The following is a 12890-nucleotide window of genomic DNA, read 5'->3' on the forward strand; positions in this document are numbered from 1 at the left end:
CAAGTGGGTTGAGAGAGGCCAACAAGATCGCCTAAAGCCACATCACCCTGAATGCGCCCAATCTCATCTGATCTCGGATGCTAAGCAGGGTCGGACCTGGTTATTAAATGGATGGGAAACCGCCTGGTAGTACCAGGTGTCATAGGCTTCTTTTTAATATGTTGTTGGCGTTGACGACCTGTTTTATTTTTCTGCTTGTTTGCCGAGGTGACCATCTTGGTATATGTCAAGAGGGTTGAGTGTGGCCAGCAAGATGGCCTATGGCCACATCACCCTGAATGTGCTTAATCTTGTCTGCTCTCGAATGCTAAGCGGGATCGAGACTGGTTAGTACCTGGATGAGAGACCGCCTGGGAATACTAGGTGCTGTAGGCTATTTTTTAATATGTTGTTGGCGTCGACGACCTGTTTTATTTTTCTGCTTGTTTGCCAAGGTGACCATCTTGGCGTTTGTCAAGAGGGTAGAGAGTGGCCAGCAAAATCATCTACGGCCACATCACACTGAATGCGCCCAATCTCGTCTGATCTCGGAACCTAAGCAGAGTCGGGCCTGGTTAGTACCTGGATGAGAGACCGCCTGGGAATACCAGGTGTCGTAGGCTTTTCTTTAATATGTTGTTGGCGTCATCGACCTGTTTTATTTTTCTGCTTGTTTGCCGAGGTGACCATCTTGGCGTTTGTCAAGAGGGATGAGAGTGGCCTGCAAGATCGCCTATGGCCACATCCCACTGAATGCTCCTGATTCTCGGATGCTAAGCAGTATCGGGCCTGGTTAATACCTGGATGGGAGACCGCCTGGATGGGAGACTGCCTGGGAATACCCGGTGCCGTTAGCTTTTTTTAAATATGTTGTTGGTGTAGACGACCTGTTTTATTTTCCTGCTTGTTTGCTGAGGTGACCATCTTGGCATTTGTCAAGAGGGTTTAGAGTGGCCTGCAAGATCGCCTACGGCCACAGCTCACTGAATGCGCCTGATCTTGTCTGATCTCGAATGCTAAGCAGGGTCGGGCCTGGTTAGTACCTTGATGGGAGACCGCTTAAGAATACCAGGTGCCGTAGGCTTTTTTTTAATATGTTGTTGACGTCAACGACCTGTTTTTTTTTTTCTGCTTGTTTGCTGAGGTTACCATCTTGGCGTTTGTCAAGAGGGTTGAGAGTGGCCTGCAAGATTGGCAGTATCGGGCCTGGTTAATACCTGGATGGGAGACCGCCTGGATGGGAGACCGCCTGGATGGGAGACTACTTGGGAATACCAGGTGCAGTAGGCTTTTTTTAAATATGTTGTTGGCGTAGACGACCTGTTTTATTTTTCTGCTTGTTTGCTGAGGTGACCATGTTGGCATTTGTCAAGAGGGTTGGGAGTGGCCAGCAAGATTGCCTACAGCCACGTCACCCTGAATGTGCCTGATCTCGTCTGATATTGGATGCTAAGCAGGGTCGGAACTAGTTAGTACATGGATGGGAGACCACCTGGGAATACCAGGTGCCGTAGGCTTTTTTTTAATATGTTGTTGGCGTCGACGACCTGCTTTAATTTTCTGCTTGATTGACGAGGTGACCATCTTGGTTTTTGTCAAGAGGGTTTGTTAAGAGGGTGCTTAACGTTATTCCTGGTCAGCAAGAGTGTGCCCTGCGTGATCCATCAGGTTATGTCTGATCCAGATGGGAGATATGTGGTGTGGTGCTTGTTCTGGATGTATTCCATAGGCAAATAGTGGCGGTGAATGTATATGTGCCCCCCCATTTCACTCAAAGGTGTTATATGAATTATTGACCAGGCTTGCACCATATGGCCATCTCCCGACTATATGGCTGGGGGATTTCAATGCCGTTCTTTATGCGGCTTTGGACTCCTCCAATCCGGGCAGAGGGGACTCTGCCAGACTAGTTGGCTGGAGCTCTGTGGCTGGGTTGACGGAGTTGTGGCGCTGGCGGCATCCGTTAGACAGATGCTACTCGCACATATCGACCACCCACAGGTCTTCAGCCAGAATTGACCTGGCCTTTGGGAATGTGTTGTTGCCGTATGTGTCTGAGACCTCATATCTGGCAGGGGGGTTGACCGATCACAATCCTCTGGCGGTCACCCTAACCTTTGGGAAGGAGAAGAGGAGGTGTGGTTGGCGGGTCTCTCCGGGCTGGATACAGAATGAAGGGGTCTGTTAGGTACCTGGGTGGTGAGCCTGACTTGGTGGAAGGAGACCTCTCTTACGGCTCTGGTTCAAGTCCCCCTGAAATGGGAACAGAGGGACTAGAGCACAGCGGGGTAGGAGCGTCTGGCCAGATACAGCAGTGGATGCTGATGAGATGGGAATCTTCCAGATGCAGGAGCTTCAACAGCAGATTTCAACTGGATGGGTAGTCCACGGGCCTTGAGAGGCAGTAGCAGGTTCAGGAAGGTCTCTGAGCAGGAGAATAAACAGGACTGACAACAGGCAGGAACCAGCAGGGAAGAGGCAGAAGAAACGTCAACAGGCAGAGGTTCAGCAATGGTAATCAGGCCGAGATAGGTCAAACAAGCCGAGGTCGGGGCAGGAGAGAGCAGCGGAGTCAGACAGGAGCCAGGTCGGTAATCAGGTAAACTTCAGGCAGGGAAAACAGGTTGCTTCAGGTACTAGCTGCAGACGAACAGCACAGAACATCTGCAGCTGTACCTTTAAAAAGGGCCACTGGTGCAAATCGCGCTAGCGCGCACACGCAAACGGCGTGCACCCGCGTGCACGGAACGGATGGATCCCTGACATTGCCCCCCCCACAAGGGGCAACCTCCGGGTGCCCCTAGCGACTCTCTTTTCCGGGTGTGCAGAAAAGAAGGCACAAATTAATCTGTCAGCATGCAGGTTAACATCAGGTTCCCAAGAATTATTTTCCGGCCCATAGCCCTTCCACTTAATTAAGAACTGACCTTGTCCCTGCCGTCTTCTGAAGTCCAAAATGGCCTCCACCTCATACTCTTCATTTCCATTAACCAGCACAGGCTCAGGCGGTCTTGTTCCTCTATCAGGAAAGGGATCAGGTACAGCAGGTTTGAGCAAAGATACATGGAAAACTGGGTGTATTTTCATGGAGTCAGGTAAGGATAGTTCATAAGACAGTTCATTAATCCTCCTCTTAACTGGAAACGGCCCCAAAAATTTGGGTGCCAATTTCTTGGAAGGACAGGCAAATTTCAAGTTAGAAGTAGAAAGCCATACCTGATCCCCGATTTGAAGAATGAGTTCTCCTCTTCTCCTTTGATCGAAGACCTTCTTACTGTCCGCCTGAGCCTTAGTTATGGCTTCCTGTAGGATCCGATTGTTGCGATGGAGAAAAGACACCGTGTCCTGGACTGCTGGAACATGGGATTCTGAAAGGAGATCTGGAAGAAAAGACAGGTGAAAACCATAATTTGCAAAAAACGGGGATTGCCCTGTGGTAGAATGACTGGCGTTGTTATAGGCAAATTCCGCCAAGGTTGGTATGCTCAGTCTGCCCATTGGTCTGGGGGTGATAGGCGGAGGACAAGGCCAGTTCTATCTTCAAGGTCTCACATAGGGCTCTCCAAAAACGAGAAGTGAACTGGACCCCCCTGTCTGATACGATATTAGCGGGTACCCCGTGAAGTCTGATTATCTCCCTAATGAAGATGTGAGCCGTCTCGGATGCAGAGGGGGTTCCCTTCAAGGGTAGGAAATGGGCCATCTTGGACAAGCTGTCACACACCACAAAGATGGCTGTACAGTTCTCAGAGGGAGGAAGTTCAACAATAAAATCCATTGTGATCATCCGCCAAGGTCGGTCAGGTGCAGGAAGTGGTTTAAGCAGCCCCCAGGCCCGGTTTCTGGAAACCTTACTTCGACTACACACGGGGCAGGAGTCAACATATTGTTTACAGAATTCCCTCATGCCAGGCCACCAGAAGGTACGCTGTACAAGTTCCAGTGTTTTGCGGAAGCCAAAGTGCCCTGCGAGGGGGTGATCATGAAGAAAACCCAGGATCCTCATTCGGACGTCTTCAGGGACAAAGATTAAATTGTCTTTCCATAGCAGCCCTTCTCTGGATACCAATGAAATCCCTGGGGGACAAGAGGACATGAGGGAAGCTCCTCTTAACTGGGATAACAGATCTGGCTGGACGAGCAAAAAGGTGCTAGCAGGAAGAATGGTGTCTGGGGGTGCTGTTTCCTTGGAACTATCAAACATACGAGAAAGCACATCCGGCTTCACATTTTTTGAACCAGGACGATAAGTAATGTGAAAGCAGAACCGAGAGAAGAAGAGAGCCCAGCGGGCCTGCCGAGGCTTCAGACGTTTAGCGGTACGGAGGTACTCAAGGTTCTTATGGTCAGTGTAAATGAGTACGGGGTGAACCGCCCCCTCCAGTAAATATCTCCACTCCTCTAAAGCAGACTTGATGGCTAGCAACTCCCGGTCCCCCACATCGTAGTTCCTCTCTGCAGGAGAAAGTTTTCGGGAAAAGAACCCTACGGGATGCATCAGGTCATTGTCACCCTGACGCTGGGAAACCACTGCCCCCACTGCTACCTCGGAAGCATCGACCTCCAAGATATAGGGTCGAGACGGGTCAGGATGGCTGAGAATGGGAGCAGTGAACAAGTTCTTGAGTCTCTCGAAGGTTGCCTGTGCTTCAGGGCCCCAATAGAAACGTACGTTTTGCTTAGTGAGCTGGGTGATGGGGGAGATGATGGCCGAGAACCCCTTAATGAATTTTCTGTAAAAATTGGCAAAGCCCACAAAGCGCTGGACCCCCTTTCTATCAGTGGGAGCTGGCCAATCAAGAACATCGGATACCTTCTGCGGGTCCATTTTAATGCCTGCTGGGGAAATTTCGAGGCCAAGGAATTGAATGTTCTGCTGCTCGAACTTGCATTTTTCGGCTTTGGCGTATAACCCGTGTTGCCGGAGCCGAAGCAACACTCTGCCGACATGCCCACGATGTTGTTCTAGAGACCCGGAGAAGATAAGAATGTCATCCAAGTACACAATGACAAAAATGTCCAGAAAGTCCCGGAAGACATCATTTATTAGGTGCTGGAAAGTGGCAGGGGCGTTACAGAGCCCGAAGGGCATAACCAAGTACTCGTAGTGCCCAAAACGAGTTCGGAAGGCAGTTTTCCACTCGTCGCCAGCCCGTATACGGACCAGGTTATAAGCTCCCTCAAGTCCAACTTGGTAAAGATAGTAGCCGACCTCAGCTTTTAAAAAAGTTCAGGTATCAAAGGTAGAGGATAACGGTTTTTAATCGTAATCTTGTTCAGCTCCCGGTAATCCACACAGGGCCGAAGTGACTGATCCTTCTTGGTGACGAAGAATATTCCGGCACCAGCAGGAGATGTGGAGTGGCGGATAAACCCCTTCTTAAGGTTTTCGGAAATGTAGACCTTCAGGGCTTCTTGTTCCTTCTCAGACAGGGGGATGACACATCCGAACGGAATCTCTGCTCCTGGAAGAAGCTCGATGGGACAATCGTAAGGACGGTGCGGAGGAAGGGAATCAGCCCCCCGCTTACTGAAAACGTCCAGGAATTCGTGATAGGGTTCAGGAACTGACTGACACAAGTCCAGGTCTGAGTCCAGACAGAGGAGCGTTCCGGGCTGGGCAGGGACCCCAGGAAGGCAGGGATCTAGGCAATAGGGGGATAGAAACTTCACCTCCCCGGAGGGCCAGTCAATGGTGGGGTTATGTGCCTGAAGCCACGGTATACCTAGGATCACCGGGAATAGTGGTGAGGAAATAACGTCAAAAGTCAATAGTTCCGTGTGCTGGCAAGAGGTGGTAGTGAGTAGCGGAAAGGTCTCCTGGGTGACTTGACCGGATTTAATTTGAGAACCGTCGGCCAGGAAGATGGAAAGTCCATGAGGCTTCTCTCGTAGAGGTATGGAATGCAAGTCGGTGAAGGCAGAGTCGATGAAGCAACTGCAGGCCCCGGAATCAAGGATAGCGTTGATGCGGACCGTCCTTTCCTGAAGCTGTAATGAAAGTAGAAGAGCAATGTGGGAGGTGTTGGCTGGCAAGATTACGGAACTGTTGGACACAGAAGAAAGGCACTTACGTGTCTTAACAGGACAGTTGGTCACGTAATGTCCAGATCCGCCACAATACAAGCATAAGTTCAGCTGCCGGCGCCGGGCTCGCTCTTCAGGTGACAGGGTGGGCCGCAGTAGTCCGAGTTGCATGGGCTCATCAGAGGTTTGAGCAACACTGGCAGGTCCCCCTGGAGGGGAAGAGGTGAAGAAAGGTGCCGGAGTAGGAGTTCTTGCGGCCATCCAGGCAGGTCTATGAGGTTGAGAGGAGCGTTCGGCCCTTCGCTCACGAAGCCTCCGGTCAATCTGGATGGCCAGAGCAATTAGGCCTTCCAGGGAGTCTGGGGTACAAACACGGGCCAGTTCGTCTTTAAGGCCTTCAGACAGACCCATACGGAATTGATGTCTCAGGGCTGACTCGTTCCACTGGGTGTCTGCGCTCCAGCGTCTGAAGTCCGAGACCTAGTCCTCAGCCGTCCTACAGCCTTGCTGAAGCACAGATAAGGCAGATTCCACAGTGGCAGTCTGTTGGGGGTCGTCATAGAGCTGGGCCATTCCCTCGAAGAAAGAAGAGAGGGTCTGGGTAAGGGAGTTGTCGTTTTCCAGAAGATGGTGGGCCCAGGACTGAGGTTCTCCTTGCAGAAGGGAAATGACGAATCCCACTTTAGTTGCTTCCAGGGAGAAGGTTCTGGGCTGAAGGGCGAAATACAACTGGCAGGCGTTGCGGAATGCCCGAAATTTGGAACGGTCCCCTGCAAACCTCTCCAGGATGGGAACCCTTGGTTCAGGTGGAAGCATCATAACGGCAGAGTGGGTAACTGGCTGAGCAGGAGGAAGCTGAGGTGCCGTGACCGCTGGACCAGAACTAGATAGGTGTTGAACACGCTCTTCCAGCCTGGTGTATCCGTCCTGAAGGCATTTCACGGCCTGGGTAAGGGCAGCAAGATGTGAGCAGATCTCCTTCATGGCGGAGGCCCCTTCCGCAGGCTCAGTCATGGCTGTTCGTACTGTTAGGTACCTGGGTGGTGAGCCTGACTTGGTGGAAGGAGACCTCTCTTACGGCTCTGGTTCAAGTCCCCCTGAAATGGGAACAGAGGGACTAGAGCACAGCGGGGTAGGAGCGTCTGGTCAGATGCAGCAGCGGATGCTGATGAGATGGGAATCTTCCAGATGCAGGAGCTTCAACAGCAGATGGCAGACAATGATGGTTGGCAAGCTGACCGTGGCAACTGGATGGGTAGTCCACGGGCCTTGAGAGGCAGTAGCAGGTTCAGGAAGGTCTCTAAGCAGGAGAATAAACAGGACCGACAACAGGCATGAACCAGCAGGGAAGAGGCAGAAGAAACGTCAACAGGCAGAGGTTCAGCAATGGTAATCAGTCCGAGATAGGACAAACAAGCCGATGTCGGGGCAGGAGAGAGCAGCGGAGTCAGACAGGAGCTGGGTCGGTAATCAGGTAAACTTCAGGCAGGGAAAACAGGTTGCTTCAGGTACTAGCTGCAGACGAACAGCACAGAACATCTGCAGCTGTACCTTTAAAAAGGGCCACTGGCGCCAATCGCGCTAGCGCGCGCGAGCGGCGTACACGCCTGAGGCGCCCGGCGACGCGTGTGCACGCGCCGACCTGCGGCGCTAGTGCGCATGCGCGAGCGCCGATCCGTTCGCATGGAACGGACGGATCCCTGACAGGGTCTCTGCCCAGGTGGGTAACGCTATGCAATCCTACTGGACATCTAATGATGGCACGGCTGACCCGGGGATAGTATGGGACGCCTTCAAAGCGGTAGCACGGGGCGAGTACATATCGGCCATTAAAGTTGCACGGACAACAGATAGAGAGGAGGCCGAGGAGTTGGCACTACGCGAAAGGCAGGAGGGAAAGGCACACGCGGACTCCCCAACAGGGGACTCATATGGGGCCTTACTGGAGGCTAGGCAAGCTCTGTCTCTACATTTTACCGGACAAGCCATGGTGGAGTTGACAAGGAATGCCCAGACAGTGTTCGCGGAGGGAGATAAAAACGGGAAACTTTTGGCAATGCTGGTGGCGGATCGCCCTCCCCCTACGTGTATACCGGCGGTTTGGGACGGGCGGGGGAACTTGGTAACTGATCCTGAACAGATTATGCAAGAATTCGTGTCTTATTACTCTAAGCTATACCCTCCCCTCCCTTCCTATGATCCTGTGGCCTTGGGGGCCCTGCTGGAGACCCTCCTGATTCCGCAATTGTCCACTGAAGACAGAGATCTTCTGGATGCTAAAATAACACTTAAAGAAATGCATGGGGCAATATTTACATTCCCCCCTAATAAAGCCCCGGGTCCGGATGGTTTTCCAGCGGAGTTCTACAAGGCCAATGTGGAATTATTAGCTCCCAGACTTAATTTACTTTTGGACTATTGTCATGACCATGATACTCTCCCACACTCCATGCTAGAGGCCTATATGGTCCTTCTACTGAAACCAGGCAAAGATCCTACAGAGTGTGCGTTTTATAGACCGATAGCGCTGCTAAACATGGATCTTAAAATCCTGACCAAAATACTGGCCACTAGGCTGGCTGCTGTACTTCCCTCAGTAGTTAATATTGATCAAAAAGGATTTATGCCGGGTAAGTCTACTGACACGAATTTAAGACGGTTATTTACCCACTTACAGATTCCCCCGCCGGCGGATGCATCGAGGGTGGTGGTCTCGATAGATTTTGAGAAGGCCTTCGACTCTGTGGACTGGCTATACATGTCCACGGTGTTGAAGGCCCTGGGTTTCGGCCCTCAGTTTAGAAAGTGGGTGTCTATGTTATACCGGTGTCCGAAGGCGGCTATCAGAGTGGGCTCCTCACTATCCAATTTTTTTGAGGTAGGTAGGGGGACCCGATAGGGTTGTCCCTTATCCCCGTTTTTGTTCGCCTTGGCTCTTGAACCACTGGCGATAGCCCTGCGCACTTCTTCCGAGATTAATCCCATTACAGTGGGTACTATCCACGAGACCTTAGCGCTCTACGCAGATAATATGCTGCTTTTTCTAAATGACCCGGGGGTGTCGCTGAGGGCGGCATTACAAGTTATCGACCACTTCACTATTTTCTCTGGGCTAAGGGTGAATTGGAGTAAATCCTCTATCTTGCCGATAGACCCGGGGGCCAAGGGGAGGGCGGATCCCACGCTACCGTTACAATGGGTTGAGTCTATGAAATATCTAGGTGTTCGTATTACAGCCAATGTCCGGGACTATATGTCTCTGAACTTATTTCCTCTGCTCCAATTACTTAGGAAAAAGGTGCAGGCCTGGGCCAGATTACCGTTGTCCCTTGCTGGGAGAATTAGTCTTCTAAAGATGAAATTTCTCCAGATTATTCTGTATTTTCTTAGGCATGCTCCTGTTTGGGTCCCGAAGTCTTATTTTAAGAAAATCAATAGCATTATCACATCTTACATTTGGGCCCAGGGTCCCCGAGGGTGGGCATTGGAATGCTGCAGGAACCAACTCACCAGGGAGGATTGGCGCTGCCTAACTGTCACAAATACTATATAGCCGGCCAGCTGGTATTCGCACACAGATGGCTGACGACTGATGAGGGGGATGTGGCGACAGTGCTGGAAGCTGCTCAGTTGGGCTCCCTGGAGAGTCTCAGGTTCGCCCTGTTCAGAGGTCTCCGGTCGGATCTGCCCTTAACGGAAACGATGAAGGACACCATTAAGGCGTGGGGGGTAGCGGTCAAGTTGCCATGCCCGTCTTATCGGGGGGTGACACCGTCGACTCCTTTATGGATGAACCCCACGTTGCCCCACTTCTATAACTTACCGGATCCTATGCTTTGGGCAACAAAAGGTATTAAGACGGTAAAGGACATTACCACCTTTGGGGAGCTGCTCATGTTCTCTCAATTGCAGGCGAGACATGACCTCCCCAACGGGTACTTGTTTAGATATTTGCAGATCAGGCATGCTTTTCAGGCTCAGTTTTGTGTGATGAGAGCGGAGTCGGTGCCCTCCTCGCTCGAGACTCTGCTACGGAGTGAGAGTCTGGTTAAGCCTCTCTTGCTCACGTACAAAGCAATGTTTGCATCCACACCTTTAGAGATTGTTAAACGCAGGGACAGATGGGCAGTGGAGGTCCCGGAGGTAAGGGGGAGGACTGGGACTCTCTATGGGCCCAACCGTTTAGACACTTGGTGTCCGCACGAGACAGGCTGATCCAGTTCAAGTTCCTACACAGGAGCTACTATAACCCGGCCAGACTACACAAGATCTACCCGACCGTGTCTGCGGAGTGCTGGTGGTGCACTTACGCACCCGCAAATGCGGATCACATTTTCTGGGGATGCCCCCAGGTACAGGAATTTTGGGAGGAGGTTGTGTCTTGTATATCTGATCTAATTCAGGTACCAGTCCCATTAACAATACGAGTGTGTCTGCTAGGGTTGGTGGAGGAAGTGGTTCCGTCACGTGCTATGCGCACAATGTTGAATGTGTTACTGTTCTATGGTAGGAAAGCCATATTGCTGCACTGGAAAAAGGTCAGGGCTACGAGTATTTCCTTCTGGAAGGGGATGGTTAACTCGATGCTGCCATATTACAAAGCCACTTATGAAGCTAGGGGGTGCATGAAGAAGTTTGACAAGGTATGGGACACATGGTTTAATTCAGAATCAACAGTGGGGTGAACCGGACTGGAGTCACATGGTTGCTCGGGTGCAGGGCCTGCTGATACTGAAGTAGCTAAGATGTGAATTAGTGACTCCTGTAATACACCTAGGGGGGTACGGAGACTGGGGTTATGAAGATGGGGTTGACATGTTAAGGTGATGCAAGACAACAGGGGAAACCGTTAGGAGCTCGAGCTGTGACCCAGGGGGGGACGGGAGGTGGGAGGTGGGGGGTGGGGGCATTAGTTAGTTGTACCATGTTAGATAGTTCAGCGGCCGGTTGGTTGGGATGGACGCCTCCAGTTGAGGCGTTCACTGTTTGTATTGTATGCTTTACGTGAAAATAATAAACAGAATAAAAAAATAAAAAAAAGATGGTCACCTCCACAAACAAGCAAAAAAATAAAACAGGTCGTCGACGCCAACAACATATTTAAAAATAGTCTATAGCACCTGGTATTCCCAGGCAGTCTCCTATCCAGGCCCGACCCTGCTTAGCTTTAGAGATCAGATGACATCGGGCGCATTCAGGGTGATGTGGCTGTAGGCAATCTTGCTGGCCAATCTCAACCCTCTTGACAAACGCCAAGATGGTCACCTCGGCAACAAAGCAGAAAAATAAAACAGGTCGTGGACGCCAACAACATATTATAAATAAAAGACAGCACCTGGTATTCCTCGGCGGTCTCTCATCCAGGTACAAAACAGGCCCAACCCAGCTTAGCATCCGAGATCAGACAAGATCGGGTGCATTCAGGGTGAAGTGGCTATAGGCAATCTTGCTGGCCACTCTCAGCCCTCTTGACAAACGCCGAGATGGTCACCTCGGCAAACAAGCAGAAAAATAAAACAGGTCGTTGACGCAAACAACATACTAAAAAAAAGCCTACGGCACCTGGTACGCCCAGTGGGTCTCCCATCCAGATACTAACCAGGCCCGACCCTGCTTAGCACCCCAGATCAGACGAGATAGGGAACATTCAGGGTGATGTGGCTGTAGGAGATTTTGGTGGCCACTCTCAACCCTTTTGACAAACACCAAGATGGTCACTTCGGCAAACTAGCAGAAAAATAAAACAGGTCGTCGATGCCAACAACATGTTAAAAAAAGCCTACGGCACCTGGTATTCCCAGGCGGTCTCCCATCCAGGTACTAACCAGACCCGACCATGCTTAGCATCTGAGATCAGATGAGATCAGGCGCATTCACAGTGATGTGGTCGCAGGCGATCTTGCTGTGCACTCTCAACCCTCTTGACAAACGCCAAGATGGTCACATCGGCAAACAAGCAGAAAAATAAAACAGGTCATCGACACCAACAACATATTAAAAAACAGCCTATGGCACCTGGTATTCCCAGGCGGTCTGCCATCCAGGTACTAACGAGGACCGATGCTACTTAGCATCCGAGATCAGATGAGATCGGGCACATTCAGGGTGATGAGGCTGTAAGCAATCTTGCTGGCCACTCTCAACCCTCTTGACAAACGCCAAGATGGTCACCTCGGCAAACAAGCAGAAAATAAAAACATCAAGTACTAACCAGGCCCGACCCTGCTTAGCATTCAAGATCAGACAAGATAGGCGATCTTGCTGGCCACTCTCAACCCTCTTGACAAACGTCAAGATGGTCACCTCAGCAAACAAGCAGAAAAATAAAAAACAGGTCGTCTACACCAACAACATATTTAAAAAAAAGCTAACGGCACCGGGTATTCCCAGGCAGTCTCCCATCCAGACGGTCTCCCATCCAGGTGGTCTCCCATCCAGGCGGTCTCCCATCCAGGCCCGATATTGCTTAGCATCCGAGATCAGGAGCATTCAGTGTGATGTGGCCATAGGCGATCTTGCAGGCCACTCTCATCCCTCTTGACAAACGCCAAGATGGTCACCTCGGCAAACAAGCAGAAAAATAAAACAGGTCGTCGACGTCAACAACATATAAAAAAAAAGCTGGGAGGGCGTGGCTTGCCTAGAGAGAGGATGGCTGCTTAAGCTTTTTGCTCTGTCTTACCTCAGCCTAAAAAAGATCGATCACAGAGGATTTTACCTGAAAAACACTGTCACATCATGGGGACCTCCTCAAGAGGACCCTGTGCATCTAGATCCTGCTCACCAAGGGACCTGGGATCCCATAATACCTAGACAATACCGGATCTTTTCAGGAACCAGGGGGCCGACATGGCGGCCCATTCTCCCGCCACCAACCACATCGG

At 51.0% G+C, this 12890-nt stretch overlaps 1 non-coding gene and 5 pseudogenes across 1 annotated transcript; 4 read left to right on the forward strand and 2 right to left on the reverse strand.

Annotated features, from left to right (window-relative positions):
* The first annotated feature begins 29 nt into the window (after positions 1 to 29).
* On the forward strand, positions 30 to 148 carry LOC143931919 (5S ribosomal RNA; annotated as a pseudogene).
* A 335-nt stretch (positions 149 to 483) lies between these two features.
* LOC143932550 (5S ribosomal RNA) lies at positions 484 to 602 on the forward strand (annotated as a pseudogene).
* A 342-nt stretch (positions 603 to 944) lies between these two features.
* On the forward strand, positions 945 to 1063 carry LOC143932633 (5S ribosomal RNA; annotated as a pseudogene).
* Positions 1064 to 1377: 314 nt separating this feature from the next.
* Positions 1378 to 1496, forward strand: LOC143932150 (5S ribosomal RNA; annotated as a pseudogene).
* A 10060-nt stretch (positions 1497 to 11556) lies between these two features.
* On the reverse strand, positions 11557 to 11675 carry LOC143931468 (5S ribosomal RNA; annotated as a pseudogene).
* A 107-nt stretch (positions 11676 to 11782) lies between these two features.
* LOC143931422 (5S ribosomal RNA) lies at positions 11783 to 11901 on the reverse strand. Its single transcript, XR_013262883.1, has one exon. It is a non-coding gene; the product is annotated as a 5S ribosomal RNA (ribosomal RNA).
* Between the last annotated feature and the right edge of the window lie 989 nt (positions 11902 to 12890).

The sequence above is a fragment of the Lithobates pipiens genome, unplaced genomic scaffold (assembly GCF_037356315.1).
Source record: "Lithobates pipiens isolate NorthernLeopardFrog02 unplaced genomic scaffold, aLitPip1_a1.2 Scaffold_25, whole genome shotgun sequence".
Taxonomy (NCBI): Eukaryota; Metazoa; Chordata; class Amphibia; order Anura; family Ranidae; genus Lithobates; species Lithobates pipiens.